The following is a 14680-nucleotide window of genomic DNA, read 5'->3' as shown; positions in this document are numbered from 1 at the left end:
AAAGGCATTTGACTCAATCTGGCACAAAGGACTATTTTATAAACTTCTACAGAGTGGTGTAGGGGGTATAGTTTATGACATCATTAAATCAATGTATTCTGAAAACAAATGCGGAGTTCAAATTGGCAACTCAAGAACAGAGTTCTTCACTCAGAGGCGGGGAGTGAGACAGGGCTGCAGTCTGAGTCCAACACTGTTCAACATCTACATCATCGAGTTGGCCACAGTGTTGGAGCAGTCTGACGCCCCCGGCCTCACTCTCCACGACACAGAGATCAAGTTCCTGCTCTACGCAGACGACCTGGTGCTGCTGTCGCCCACAGAGCAGGGGCTTCAGCAGAACCTGGCTCTGCTAGAGCAGTACTGTCAGAAATGGGCCCTGGCAGTCAATCTGGACAAGACCAGAGTTATGGTTTTCCAGAAAAAAGCCCGATCTCAGGGAAACAGGTACTGCTTCACTCTGGGCAGCACTGTATTTGAGCACTGCACCAGATACAACTACCTTGGCCTGAGTTTAAGTGTGTCAGGGAGCTTCAGCCTGGATATAAACGCATTAAAAGACAAGGCACGACGGGCATTTTATGCCATAAAGACACGATTTGGGAAAACAACAATACCAATAACTATTTGGATTAAAATATTCAACTCCATCATCTAACCAATCCTGCTATATGGGAGCGAAGTGTGGGGTCCCCTCATGAACCTCAATAACAAAAATTGGGACAAAAGCCCCACGGAAATATTCCACCTAGAATTTATTAAAAACATCTTACACGTACACAGAAACGCCCCCAACATCGCCTGCAGAGCCGAATTAGGACTCTTCACTCTGCACAAGAAAGAGCAGCCAAGTTCTGGCTGCACCTAAACACAGCAGAGACCCAGTCCTAACAATACAAGGCTCCACTGAGCAACCACCTCTCCCCAGACAAGGACCCCCTTGGCCGGCTGGCTCTGAGGCTCACAGAGCCCGAACACACAATGACCAAAACAACAACAATTGGGAAAATTGACATGTACCTGAAAAGCAAATACACAAAAGAATGGAGACACGAATTAGAATTACAAAACAAATTAGAATGCTACCGGGCCCAGAATAGAAACATTACATTGGCTGAATACTTAAAAATCCAAAATATAAAAGAGAGACAAAATCTAACTAAATACAGGCTCACTGACCACAGCCTCGCCATTGAAAAAGGCCGCAACAGAAAATTCTGGGTTGCCAGAGAAGAGCGGCTGTGCAGCCAGTGTGACCTAGGGGAGGTCGAAACAGAGGCGCATTTCCTGCTGTCCTGCCCTAAATACACAAAAATCAGGGAGACATACTTTAAAATATTCAAAATGCAAATCCCTGAGTTCAACATGATCCCCGATTGCTGCAAACTCCCCGTCCTGCTGGGAGAGGAGGAGCGCACTGCCATCTTAGCAGCACAATATGTATCCACCTGCCACAGCCTGCGAGATAGTGTGTAGACACCAGCCTGTGGGACTCCATTTGCAAAACAAAATAAAAACAGTGATTTTTCTGATGTCATGACACAAATTTTGATACAAACAACAAATATGGTTTATATTCTACGTAATTTTATTTCAATGTGTATGATATTTGTTCCACTGAATCTTGTATTGCAATGTTTTGTCTTGTTTGATAGAACATTTGTATCTGCTTTGGCAATATTGTGATAGATCATGCCATTAAAGCACCTTTGAATTGAATTGAAATGAATTGACAGACAGACAGACAGACACACACACACACACACACACACACACACAAACACAGAGCCAGCCAGCCCGCCAGCCAGCCAGCTCAGCGATGACATCACGAGCCTCTCTCAGCTGACTGCTATGACATCACAGAGCACGTACATTCCGTTGCTTGCCGTCTGTCAACCACTCAGTCACTGCCAGCCAGAGTGGCTGGCTGGCTGGATGGGGGGGCTGTTTGCTGCTTCTGCGTACCTTAGCAAGCTTATTTGGTTGACCGGCCTTCCTACTCCTCTGCCCACATGCCCACCTATGCCCGATCTGCTGTTCACCTGGATCACAGCTCCGCCCCAACAAGGCAGATCCTCCCAAAAATGGTACAAACTGATTCACGTTCCCCTCCACGGAAAACTTTAGCCCAAAATAAGGGACACATTCTGTAACAACATAATGGATGCCCACCCAACCTGTGACAAAACTGAGAAAAAAGAAAAACGCTCAGTCCTCCTGGGGGAGGGACACACAGCCACCCTGGCTGCCCAATATGTCAGCGCCTACCACAGCCTGAGGGACACAGTGACACATGAGCACCGGCTGTAATTATAATGTAAATACTCGTTTGTAATGCATGTCATTGTATTTCAAAAAAGGAATCTGGAAATAGTAAACCTATTTTCTTTATTTGTATGTATTAAAGATCACCTTTTATTACATTTTCTTTTTCTGTACTTCATTACATCTTATTGTGATTCATAATTCTATTATTTATTTTCTGTATGTATGTATGTTTGTATGTATGTATGTATGTATGTATGTATGTATGTATGTATGTATGTATATATGGAAGGAAAGTTAGAAATTCTTTTCTCACACCTGTTTTTCTCTCTTGCATACTCCAGAAAGATAAGGTCAAGCTAGAAGGTCAGGAGGCCATAAGGTAGTTTGATTTCACTTTGTTATTTTAACGATGAGAACCTTGGAGACAATGTCAAACGGTATGACCTACGTGCCTGTTCCCTAAAACCATGTGTAGACCTATGAACTCTGTTCTATAATGATATATGTTCTGCTTAGTTAGCCTTTAAGATAACATAGTAATGACTTTCTAGCATGTATGAATGTATGTATGTATATATAAATATATATATATACGTATATATATATATATATATATATTTATATATATACGTATATATATATGTATATATACATATATACGTATATATATATGTATATATATATATATACGTATATATATATATACCCAAAACAATAAAGGAAAAATATTTGCCTGTTTTGTAGACTTTAGAAAGGCATTTGACTCAATCTGGCACAAAGGACTATTTTATAAACTTCTACAGAGTGGTGTAGGGGGTCAAGTTTATGACATCATTAAATCAATGTTTTCTGAAAACAAATGCAGAGTTCAAATTGGCAACTCAAGAACAGAGTTCTTCACTCAGGGGCGGGGAGTGAGACAGGGCTGCAACATCTACATCAATGAGTTGGCCACAGTGTTGGAGCAGTCTGACGCCCACGGCCTAACTCTCCATGACACAGAGATCAAGTTCCTGCTCTACGCAGACGACCTGGTGCTGCTGTCGCCCACAGAGCAGGGGCTTTAGCAGAACCTGGCGCTACTAGAGCAGTACTGTCAGAAATGGGCCCTGGCAGTCAATCTGGACAAGACCAGAGTTATGGTTTTCCAGAAAAAAGCCCGATCTGTTATATATATATGTATGTGTAGAACCGTATGGGAAATAAGTGGAGAAGTCGTGGAGATAAAGCAAATAGAACTTTAATCGAGCCGCTCGGAAGCTCCACGTCAGAAATAATTCCTTCAGTGAGACTTAATGTTTACAAACATGAGTACAACTTTATAGGAAAATGACGTAACATCTTATGGCCGTTCATCCAATCAGAAGATACATGTCCGGGTCCGTTTTATGATCTGTTCTCCCCTGAAGAGGTGATGGATCCAAAGCAGATGTCCGTCTTTGATGTGCACTAGGAAGATGCGATCCCACGGTCGTCATTTACCTAATGTCAATCGCTCGTTAACAGAAACAATTCCTGCCTATCTGGAGAAACGATTAAGTCATAAACAAATTCTCAGCAGACAGCTGTAGGCTATTTCGGCACTGTGTGATCTTTCATTACTGACAGGAGTTTCTAACAAATCGACCTTGTTGACCCTTTACTTGTCCTGCTAAATCGAATCTGCTCAGTCTGTATACAAAACTACTTCTAATGCTAGTATTAATATAAAACATTATATAATAATCACAACACACTTTCTTCAACTTCCTATACAGAGTCTTCAGTCGCTCAGAGATCTCTCTACCTCCTGCAGTCGGCTGCCATACGAATCGACGGTGCCCTGAAGAGTAGCAATAGACTCTCGCGTCTCAGATTGAAACGATTTAATGGAGCTCTGTATTTTGCTCACCGCTGCGACAAGAAAGGCCAGGTCTCCGCCACTCTCTGGTGAGGGATTGCCACCCCCTGTCAGGCCTGAATCTAACTCGGGTTGAGTTGCCTCTGTCGCTGGCCCCTTCTTGCTCTTTTGTTTAGACATGTTTTTAAAACAATAATACACTTATAATATACTGCAGCTTATTGCTTAAAATAAATAAAAGAAAATAACCTGTTTGCTGGAAAAAAAAATCTAAATATCGCAGGAGCTCTCTTCACACGTCTACACCGAAACCATGCTCAACAGCGCCCCATCTAGTCTAGTAATTTAAACGTCAGGAATGAGAAGTCCCATCTGTCCCATCATTTCTGGCAATGACATTCAGTGCTTCTATGTTTTTATATTTTGCAGGATTGGAACATCACCAAACAAAAATTCCAGCAAAGAGGTTTGGTGATTTGCGGAGGGCAGGTCCGTATCTTGATTCCAGACAGCTGCGATGTGTAAGACTGCTCTCTGTGCTTAAGGCAGATGTGCACAACAGAGCATGTTGGCCACTCTGGGCCTCTGGACGTCTGTGTGAGGTCCTGACTGTCCTGATTCTCTCCTCCTCATCTGCAGGAGCCAGGATCCCTTACTCTGGACATCCTAGTGGGGGACAAGCCAGCCTGAACACCTCCTTAGACATGGGTCAATTCTGTCCTAAAATTACACTCTTCAAGTTGAGTGATACCAGGAAATCCATCCCAGGTGACCTTCGAAGTTACAGTGCTTTTCCTGTGAGGGAAAGCAAAAACTCAGGATGAGTCTCTTTTTTTTAACATGTGTCATGCTGACAGATTCAGAGGAAACAGCTGTCACACAATCCTGGTCCTGGGAGGCTGTCTTGGGTTTCATCCAGTCATTCTCAATCCCCTGGTAAGGGGCAGTGTTGTTTAGTTATGGGTTTTCGGATAGTTACACAAATAGTTAACGATTTTTGATCCTAGTTGTATTTAGTTATAGTTATTGGATTTAAGTTAGTTATCTCGTTCTTTCTTGGTTTCTTAATAATTTTTCCGTCTTCTCGTTTCTGACCACTTTTTTAAACGCGTCTCCTCCTTCAGTTTTTCAAACATCACGATAAACACTTTTTGTACAATATCTGAGAATGTATGCTATTGCTCCAGGTCCAGATCCTCTTGAGGCCCCCAAGGACCCTAACATTTTTTACATCTAATAACTGCTGATAGCTTACTTTTAGCACCATACTTACAATTTAACACTAATAGTAAACCATAGATTATCTTTCTGAATATATATCTATCCTTTGACCCACTGAGAGCCAAGTACTGCATGCTGTTTATGTTAGAACTTGTTTTCAGATGTTGAACATCTCATTTCTCCTTCCAGCATGCATTTAAGAGTAATATGAATGGAACATAGATAGAAAAGTGTGTATGAAGCTTCCAAAAATGCTATCTAGCTTGCTATCGGAGCTAAGGATCATGGGATACTGTAAAAAAAATTTTTTTGACATTTGACAGCCTATAACGCTTTACGGGTGGCAGATATAATGTTTGTCACTATAGAACACATATATGTAACCAGATGGGCTCTTTCCAAGCATGACCTTTGAAGAACCCAGTCTGGATGCATAGATGGTACATTTATTTATTTAACATGCCAGGCCTGAAAGGGGCCCAGCATGGAAGCACTCTACCTCAGCAGAGACTTATTGAACAGCACAAGTGGTCAGCCTTATATACATTGCAGGACATGTGGGTCTGTGGCCGGAGTCTGTCACTGGGGGTTTGCCAGAGTGTTATCTTGAGGTCAGATTTCTGACCCTTGTAATGTTCATGGTAGTCTTCCTTGGTAGAGGTGTGGGATTCAAAGAACAGATGTCTTCCTTTGATATACTAGGAAAGGTCCGATCCCACGGATCTTATTTAACAACTGTCAATCGTTCATTAACAAAAACAGTTCCTGCCTATCTGGAGAAAAGATTAAGTCCACAGACTTTTAACAAACATCTGTGGGCCCTCTCTCTCTGCAGTTTGATCTTTTCTATTATTGACAGGAATGTCTAGAGGGTATGCCCTGAACAACTTACAAAATGGTTGTTGCTACCATAATACATTTACTTTGCTTGTCTGCATATTATTATTAATATAAAACATAATACAGTTTATATAAAATATTAATAACGGCTCTTCAACCTTCAACTTCACCTCCGACCTTTCCTTTCAGGTCAAAGGTGATTTTTTGATTTTTGGCTTACAGCTTTCAAAAGTCATCACAGTCATCATACATGTCATAAAGTGCCAAATATGTTCTTCTGAATAAATGCTTGAACTTTGACCCTTCCTTTAGGCTGATGATTGCTACAGAACTCAGATAGTAACTCATATGAGGTCTGTTCACAAATGTCCTCCACTGTGACCATTGACCTCTACTTAAGATCAAAGTGAGAACTAACTCATAACTCCTTTCATAGTGCACTTAGGCTCATACTTACAATGGAGCACATATAGGAACCCATGTATGTACCTGAAAATGCCCTTTCTGATGACCTTTGACCTTCCTGTCAGCTCAAATTCAAAGTCCTCTCATAAATCCTTCCAGAAAAAAGCTATAAAGCTGCTTTGAAGCTACAATTATTTAAAAGGCATTTAACATGCTGAACTGCTTACATTCATTAGATACTATTTGAATTGGTCTTAAAACATCCTTTTTCTAATTTGTAGCAGTTCCTGTCCCCCTGTACATCTATTGAGCTTCTGCTCACAATGGCTTCACAAACACAGTTTAGTACTTGTCTCTGACTATCAGATTTTATATGAGGTAGAGAACTCCGAGACTAGTGCTAACCGAGGTCGGTGAAACTGAGTTTACATCTCTGGCCAGTGATCATCACACTATTTCTGCAAGTCCTGTAGTCTGAACTACATATGTAGCCTGCTTGTATCTGAAACGTTGTTGTACTTGAAATAACTCCACATTATAACACATATTTCACTCCCCACGTACTTCTTTGTACCGAGATTATTTTAAACAGGATTGACCCACCAGCAGCTGGTGCTGTGAAGACAGTCCTCCCTCCACACTCTGATCTACAGTGCACCACCATTCAATATAGTATAGATATAGATATCCATTTTCATTTTATTTTGTAGATTAGACAGAGAAGGGAAAGAAATGTAATGATTGTATGTTGATGCTTTCATCTTCGCCAGAGAAGGACTGGTGCTTCTATTTCTAGTGCTTTCACAAAAGGCCCTCTCTTCCTGGCCTGCTCTGCTCAGGCCTGACCGACGCGTGACAGGACACTTTCGCTGGAGTTCGCTTCACGTCGGTTGTACATCTTGATCATGAGCTTCTGCTGCACCTTGATCTGCTCACGGTGCACCTCCTGCTCTGCATCCTTGTGGACCTGGTCGATTGTCTTAGGACCCTGGTCACCCCTCCTGGGCACCCAGTTATCCTGAAGAAGAGGAGAAAGAGTCAGTGACCATGGTAGAGAGAGAGAACGAGAGGCAGACAGGGATTGGGGGGCTGGGAAGCTGAAAGCAAGGAAGGTTTCTATTCTCCCAACACTCATGACTTACTCTTCTCAGGTCCAAGACGTCCTGCAGCATGAAGCGGATTCAAGAGGAGGTCTTCCTTTCTTTGATGATCTGCTCCATCTGGCTGAAGTACTGGTCCATGCGGGGCTGGTGAAAAGGTCGATTAGAAAACTGAGCAGACAGCAGGTACAAAAGTAACTTTATACCACCAAGTGAAGCAGCATTCCTTCAAGAAGGCGTCTGCAGATGCTCAGAAACACTTATTCAGACCACTGTCAATAGGCCTCATCACGTTGCTGGATGTTTAGCCAGGGCTCAGTCTGGCACGACGGCCGGAACTGCCTTACCTTGGCGGTTTCCAAGTCCAGGTCTTTGCCGATAGTGGAGAGGAGTAGGCACAGGCACTCCAGGGACTCTTCGTGGTTCTTCAACAGCTTGACGATGCAATTGTGCATGGTGGTCTTTATCAGCATCTTCACCTTGAACAGCTCCCCAATGAACCTGATGTTGCCTAGTGAGCGCTGCTGGGCCTTGCACTTGGCCTCCTGCAGCTCGTCACGTAGACGCTGCCACTCCTCACCCTGCGCACACACGGCACTTAATTACATACTATCATAACAGAGGCATGATTCTACAAGCATTTTCAAGCACTGGAAATCAGTTTTTTTTTTTCAGACTTTTTCCAGACATCCAGACTAGCGTACAAACCCTGTTTATATTTAAAATAAATACTTGGGTTGTCAGTCGATTCAAATTACAATAAGTGTTACAGTCTTTAAGTGGTTGTGCCACACAGTTATACTTTAATAAATACTAGTCATTGATAATACAGTAGAACAATGCTGAATGGGAAAGGAGAAAAATATATAAATGAATATTAAATAAAAAACACTAAATCATTATAATTAACACTATACAAGCGCAGGGCTGCTCAGTTTGACTGATTTAATGTTAATTACTCTGGGTTCCTGAATACTCTGTGCAGACCCGTTCTTTACTTTTACTAAATATATGTATCAAATATGCCTAAGAAGCGTTTTAGCTGTCACGATCTCTACCTCACCTACAGTCTACAGTCTTTCATGTGCTTGAAAAACACACGCATTGTATAGCATTACAGGTGTAGTCAGATTGAGTGATTAAACACTTGTTTCTTTAGTTTTGATTGTGCTGTGGACGCCTTCAGAAAACAAAGTGCTTTGATCTTATTTATACCAATCATTTGAATGTTTTATGTTCATATTTAAATGTAAATACTACTTATGCTAGTTTTATTTGATTGTTTGCCTTTCATTATACCACAGCATTTAAAGAGCTATCGGCTGTTGTAGGTGGTTCAAAAACTCTGTGATTCTACTGTTAACCGTATATCACTATTATGACATTTTTGTTTTTTAAATCAGCTCGATTAAATAGAAAAAATGTTGATCGTCAATTCAATTAGTTGATTCATAGACCCGATTAATTGATTAATCGAGGCAGCCCTAAAAATACGTTCAAATGTTCCTACCACCAAGGATGCATCCAGCAACTTCTGCTTCTTCTCCAAGACCTCGTCTCCATCCTCCTCCGTCTCAAACTCCTTCTGGCAGCGGTTCAAAAGCAGAGAGCGGAAAGGCACCGTCTCTCCCGGCTTGTCAACGGCTGGGACTTTGAGCTACAGAAAGGGGAGCAGGAACAACATAAACCCTAAGCAAGATGGTGTGCTAGGCTGGCTTCCAGCTTTAATAGGTATCGGAGTGAAAACTCTTGATATGCGCATCACAAGACAGGCATCTGCTAGTCCATTCAAAACTGAACTCCCACAAATTACAATTCCAGAGCTAAACAAATCTGATCCATGTATTATTATTATTATTATTATTATTATTATTATTATTATTATTATTATTATTATTATTATTATTATTATTATTATTTCCTAGCAGATGTCCTTGTCCAATATAAGAGCAATACAAAGTGCAATAATACAGAGCAGTTCAAGTCGTAATACATTTTACAAGTTCAAATTTACACAAATAGCATCTTCACAATCCTCTACCATTCCCTCCCTCCCTCTTTCACTTCACTCTCCCCGTCACCCTCCTTCTCTCACCCTCAGAAGGCACTGGCACATATTGGCGTATGAGGCGGAGAAGTTGGGTTCGGAGACGGCCTTCTCGAAGATGAGCTCCATGACACCCTGGAGTCGCTGCTCCGTGTCGATGGTCAGCTCGTTCACTTGACGCATCCACGGCTGGAACATCTGTGGGGTCAGCTTGTTCAGAATACCACTCACCCTGCGGAAGAGCTCCTGTTGAAGGGGAAAGGGGGGAGGAGGGAAGGAAGGAAAAAGAGTTAGTTCTGCAAACCTCGGCCAAGTCCGTGTTTTTATTTGTTCTGGAGAGGTGGGTGCATGTGAGCGTACTCAGCCCCTCAGTTCATCTTCTCCATCAGTAGAGGTCAGTGGCCCAGACACCAATGCACTACAAATAGATCATCAGTGGGGCTCCAATTTTACCCACAATCCCCTTTACTAGACTAGCAAATTATTATTCCCACCCCCCCAAACATGAACCGTGTCCTCTGCTCCTACATACCTGGGTCTTAATGACCTCGGGGTCATCACCCACTGTGGGAGCCTTCTTAATTGTAGGCAGGTAACACACATACAGTCATCTAAATAACAATCGCAATTAGACAGCAGTTGACAAAAAGTACAAATGAGACAAATGTCCAAGATCAGCATTAAACAGATCCATCAGAACAATGCAGGTAACCATCTCAATCAGAAGGATTTATATATAAAAACATGAAAATAAAACTCTAGGGTCTCCTAGACAAGCAGGGGGCTGCATACCTTAGCCAGGACCACATCGCTAATGCGGAGTTTCTGCAGCCTGTCACAGATGAACTCTAAGTCCAGCAGGAACTGACGCTCATTTTTCTCCTTCTCATCAGGGACATAATTACACCTGCAACATAATTTGAAAGCAACAACATTTCCACAGGAGTCTTGGTTGTGCCGAGGATTACGAAATAATGAAAGCAATACATTTTAGACGTCGGCTCAAAATCCCTACCATTCGGCGTTGAAATGACCCAGGTTTATTTTGTATTTATACCATATCCAGTTCACCATATTCACATCCTCTCATACAGTAATCAATAAACGAGAATAATGGTTCAATTTGTAGCTACACACCTATGCTTAGGAGCAATTCACACGATCTTGTACTGGTGAAGAACATTATTATTCACAATATGTCATTTAAAAAAATGTAGGCTATACATACCCTGCTGCAATGAAAAGAAAAAGATAGATTAATGAAACGGCCTACCTGAATCTTGCGGAGTCTTCAAGACAAAACTTGAAGTTTGCAATCGCTGCCATGCTTTTGAATTCAATACAACCAAAAGGCTCTCGGGAACACTGAAATTACTCAGAGGTAAAATCAATCAACCGTACGACTCCGTCTCCAAACACACTATCAGCTCTAATTAGGCAATATCCACAGAGCAAACAGAATCGAATTCCAGCAACTGTTACGTATGCAACTGACAACAACTGACGTCATACCCAACACATATCAGAACAACATAATACAGTTCAGAAACGAGAGGCCACTCGACCCATCAGCTCGTTTGGTGTCCATTAATAACTAAATGATCCAAGGATCACATCCAGTCTATTTCTGAATGTTCCCAAATTGTGGCTTCAACCACATCGCTGGGGAGTCTGTTCCAGATTGTAATAACTCTCTGTGTGAACAAGTGTCTCCTGTTTTCTGTCTTGAATGGCTTGAAGCCCAATTTCCATTTGTGTCCAAACACACTGAATCGAGTCACTCAATCGGTTCGCATCGCCCCACAAAAGAATCAGTCCCTCAGCCAGGCTCACACTGCGCACTTTTACAACCCGACCCGAGTCTGAGAGGCGGGCAGCGTGGCTTTCCCTGGATGCTGTCTTTTGCTGGTGAAGAGTCGCACTACTGATCATTAAGGATCAACATTTGATCTGCATGGCTTATCACATCAGCGCCAACACAACAAGCAACGAGCAGCACAAGTGTCCCTCAGTCCAAGTCCACAACACACACGAGTGGCCTGTAACTCCCGATCAACAGCAGAGCTAGTAGGCTGGCACCCCCTCCTGTAAAATGAGCGGAACAACCCTATTCATCAATACAAGGCTGTAAGTCTAGAGAGAGGGCCTACCTTACATGTGTTTTCCTCTGGGTTTTCAGGAAGCCAAGTCTTTGATGATGTCACCAAAACCCAGGTGGTGCTTTAAGGGCTTCAGAGTGAGCGCTCAGTCTGTCAGCCCCACTGTAGAGGCGCCCTGTTCTGCACAGGCCGGGTTACACACAGAGCGACCTGCACAGCCACGCAACTGGGAAAGTGACATATATGCGCAATGCAATGTCCACCTTCGGGCCACAGATTGCAGCTTCTTTCACGCAGTGACTGAAGCAAGGCGCTTGCAGTTTTGATATATCCCTTGAAATGAGACATTGCGTCTGTGAAATCCTCTTAGATCAGCGCAGTGTTTCCTCTGAAGCAACAGCACAGGATCGGGGTTCTTGAGATGAGAGCTGATGTCCGTCCTGTTTCCAAACTTCGCTATTACTTTCCCCCGCTTTGTCTTTACAGTAATTGAACCCGTGAAAGGCTCTCTGGATTGTCAGTCTGCTTAGTCCCACCTTCAAGCAGAGAAACCAACTCTGATAGGACAGAACTGCGCCGGTAATCCCATGCATTAAATAGGGCCTGATTGTAGCGCCGTCTCCTGGTCAAGGGTGGACAGTGGTCAGCAGGCACCAACACCAGCCTAGGCACCCACACCGGGCCGCAGACCTCTGCAGGGCCCCAGGGTCCAAAGCAGGGGCCCACACTTCCCCACATCACCCCCTCCACACTCTGTGATCTGGTATATCTACCGCACAGTGCACAATTCATTGAATTGCTGGTAAATTAAATACATTGTGAGCATAAGCGACATATATGTGAACCTTTTCTTGTCCCAAGAGTAGCACTGTTATCATTTCCGTTGCACAGAGCACAAGCATTTCCAAATCTTTTTCAAATATTTAACATAACAACATAAGAAAGTTTACAAACGAGAGGAGGTCATTTGCCACATCGTGCTCGTTTGGTGTCCATTAATAACTAAGTGATCCAAGGATCCTATCCAGTCTGATTTTAATTGTTCCCAAATTTTCAGCTTCAACCACATCACTGGGGAGTAGTGTTTCCAGCCCGGGGACCCGTGGTACCGAAAACCCGGGCAACCCGGACGATTTGTCAATCTCACAAGCCCGGGTTTGGCATGGGTATAAAACCGGGGCTGAGAAACAAACCAACAAAAATCATACTTGCGTGCACAGAGCCTCAGTGAGCTCTTGTGTTTTTTCATTCGGTGAGAAGATTGATGTTCATTCCGTAACCTACAATATAATTGAGCACTGTTGCAAAATACGAGGAGTTCAAAAAAAATGTTCTGATCCAAGCTCGGTTTGGTTCTACTTCCTACAAATGCAAAAAGTATGCAAACAACGTATTGCAAACAGCTGGGGGCTCTACAAGGTCACTTCAGTTCATACAAATGATCAATACATAATAACTCTGTGAATGAACTGAGTTCGTGTTTAATTTTAGCTTCACATAAAATACAGACACAAAAATGACATGTATTATTTTACTTATTTAGAATAACATTGATGATATGGCCAGGTTGTAGTTTAATGATTAAAATAAGGGGGAAAACTAAGATCCGAGGAGTTCAAGCATACGTTTGATGTGTCTAACAGTGTGTTTTTTATTTATTTAATTTTGTTTCCATTTTGATTATTTATTCAATTTATATGCCTATGAGATAATCTGGCTTCAATCACAGATGCCCCGGGGACCCAGGGTTTATGAAATTTAAACTCCAAAAACCCTGGCCTGGAATTTTCCCCCGATTTTGGAAACCCTACTGGGGAGTTTGTTCCAGATTGTGACAACTCTATGTGTGAAGAAGTGTCTCCTGTTTTCCGTCTTGAATGCTTTGAAGCCCAATTTCTTTTTGTGTCTCTGCTGATCTGGAAAAGCTCCTCTGGTTTGATGTGGTCGATGCCTTTCATGATTTTGAAGACTTGAATCAAGTCCCCATGTAGTCTCCTCTGTTCCAGGGTGAAAAGGTTCAGTTCCTCAGTCTCTCAGTAGGACATCTCAGTAGGACATCAGCTCTAACTAGTGCATCGTACAGTCTGAACATCACTGCCCTTGATTTAAAAGCAATGGCCCTAACACTGATCCCTGTGGATCTCCACTAACAACCTCACTCCAGATAGAAGCAACTCCTCTAATCGACACCCTCTGTTTCCTCTACATCAACCAGTTCATAATCTACTACTTACATTACCCTGAATGCCTACAGCTTCCAATTTGAGGATCAGTCTTTGGTGTGGAACCTTATCAGAAGCTTTTTGAAAATGTACGTATATCATATCATGTGTTTTCACATGATCTACAGCTGCAGTTGCATGTTCAAAAAACTCTAATACATTTGTAAGACATGATCTGCCTCGTCTAAACCCATGTTGACTATCTCCAAGAATATGGTTTTCATTAAAATGCTCCTCTATTTCTGTCTAATCATTTTTTCCAACATTTTACAAGTAATGCAGGTGAGACTGATTGGTCTGTAATTTCCTGGCTCAGTTTTGTCCCCTTTCTTGTGGATTGGTATGACATTTGCTATCTTCCAGTCAGTTGGCACATCCCCTGTTCTAAGTGTCTTTTGGAATATTTGAGTTAGCGGCCTGTAAATAATTTCCCACATTTCTTTAAGTACTGTTGGAAATATACCATCTGGCCTAGGTGATTTGTTTGTTTTTAATTCTGCTAGTCCCTGTAGTACCTCCACCTCATTTTTCCTGATCTCTCTTAGGGTTTGACTGGACTGGTTATTATCCTGTGGCATGTTATCTGTTTTTTCTTTTGTAAAAACCTCTAAAATACTCATTTAGAACATTTACCATAT

The 14680-nt window shown here is 42.3% G+C and overlaps 1 non-coding gene across 1 annotated transcript; it reads right to left on the bottom strand.

Moving 5' to 3' along the window:
- Positions 1 to 10085: 10085 nt before the first annotated feature.
- LOC136725582 (small nucleolar RNA SNORD66) lies at positions 10086 to 10162 on the bottom strand. Its single transcript, XR_010807617.1, has one exon. It is a non-coding gene; the product is annotated as a small nucleolar RNA SNORD66 (small nucleolar RNA).
- Between the last annotated feature and the right edge of the window lie 4518 nt (positions 10163 to 14680).

Source organism: Amia ocellicauda, unplaced genomic scaffold, assembly GCF_036373705.1.
Source record: "Amia ocellicauda isolate fAmiCal2 unplaced genomic scaffold, fAmiCal2.hap1 HAP1_SCAFFOLD_214, whole genome shotgun sequence".
In the NCBI taxonomy this organism is placed as follows: domain Eukaryota; kingdom Metazoa; phylum Chordata; class Actinopteri; order Amiiformes; family Amiidae; genus Amia; species Amia ocellicauda.
The sequence above is the reverse complement of the archived record's forward strand: the minus strand, read 5'-3'. Positions and strand labels throughout refer to the sequence as shown.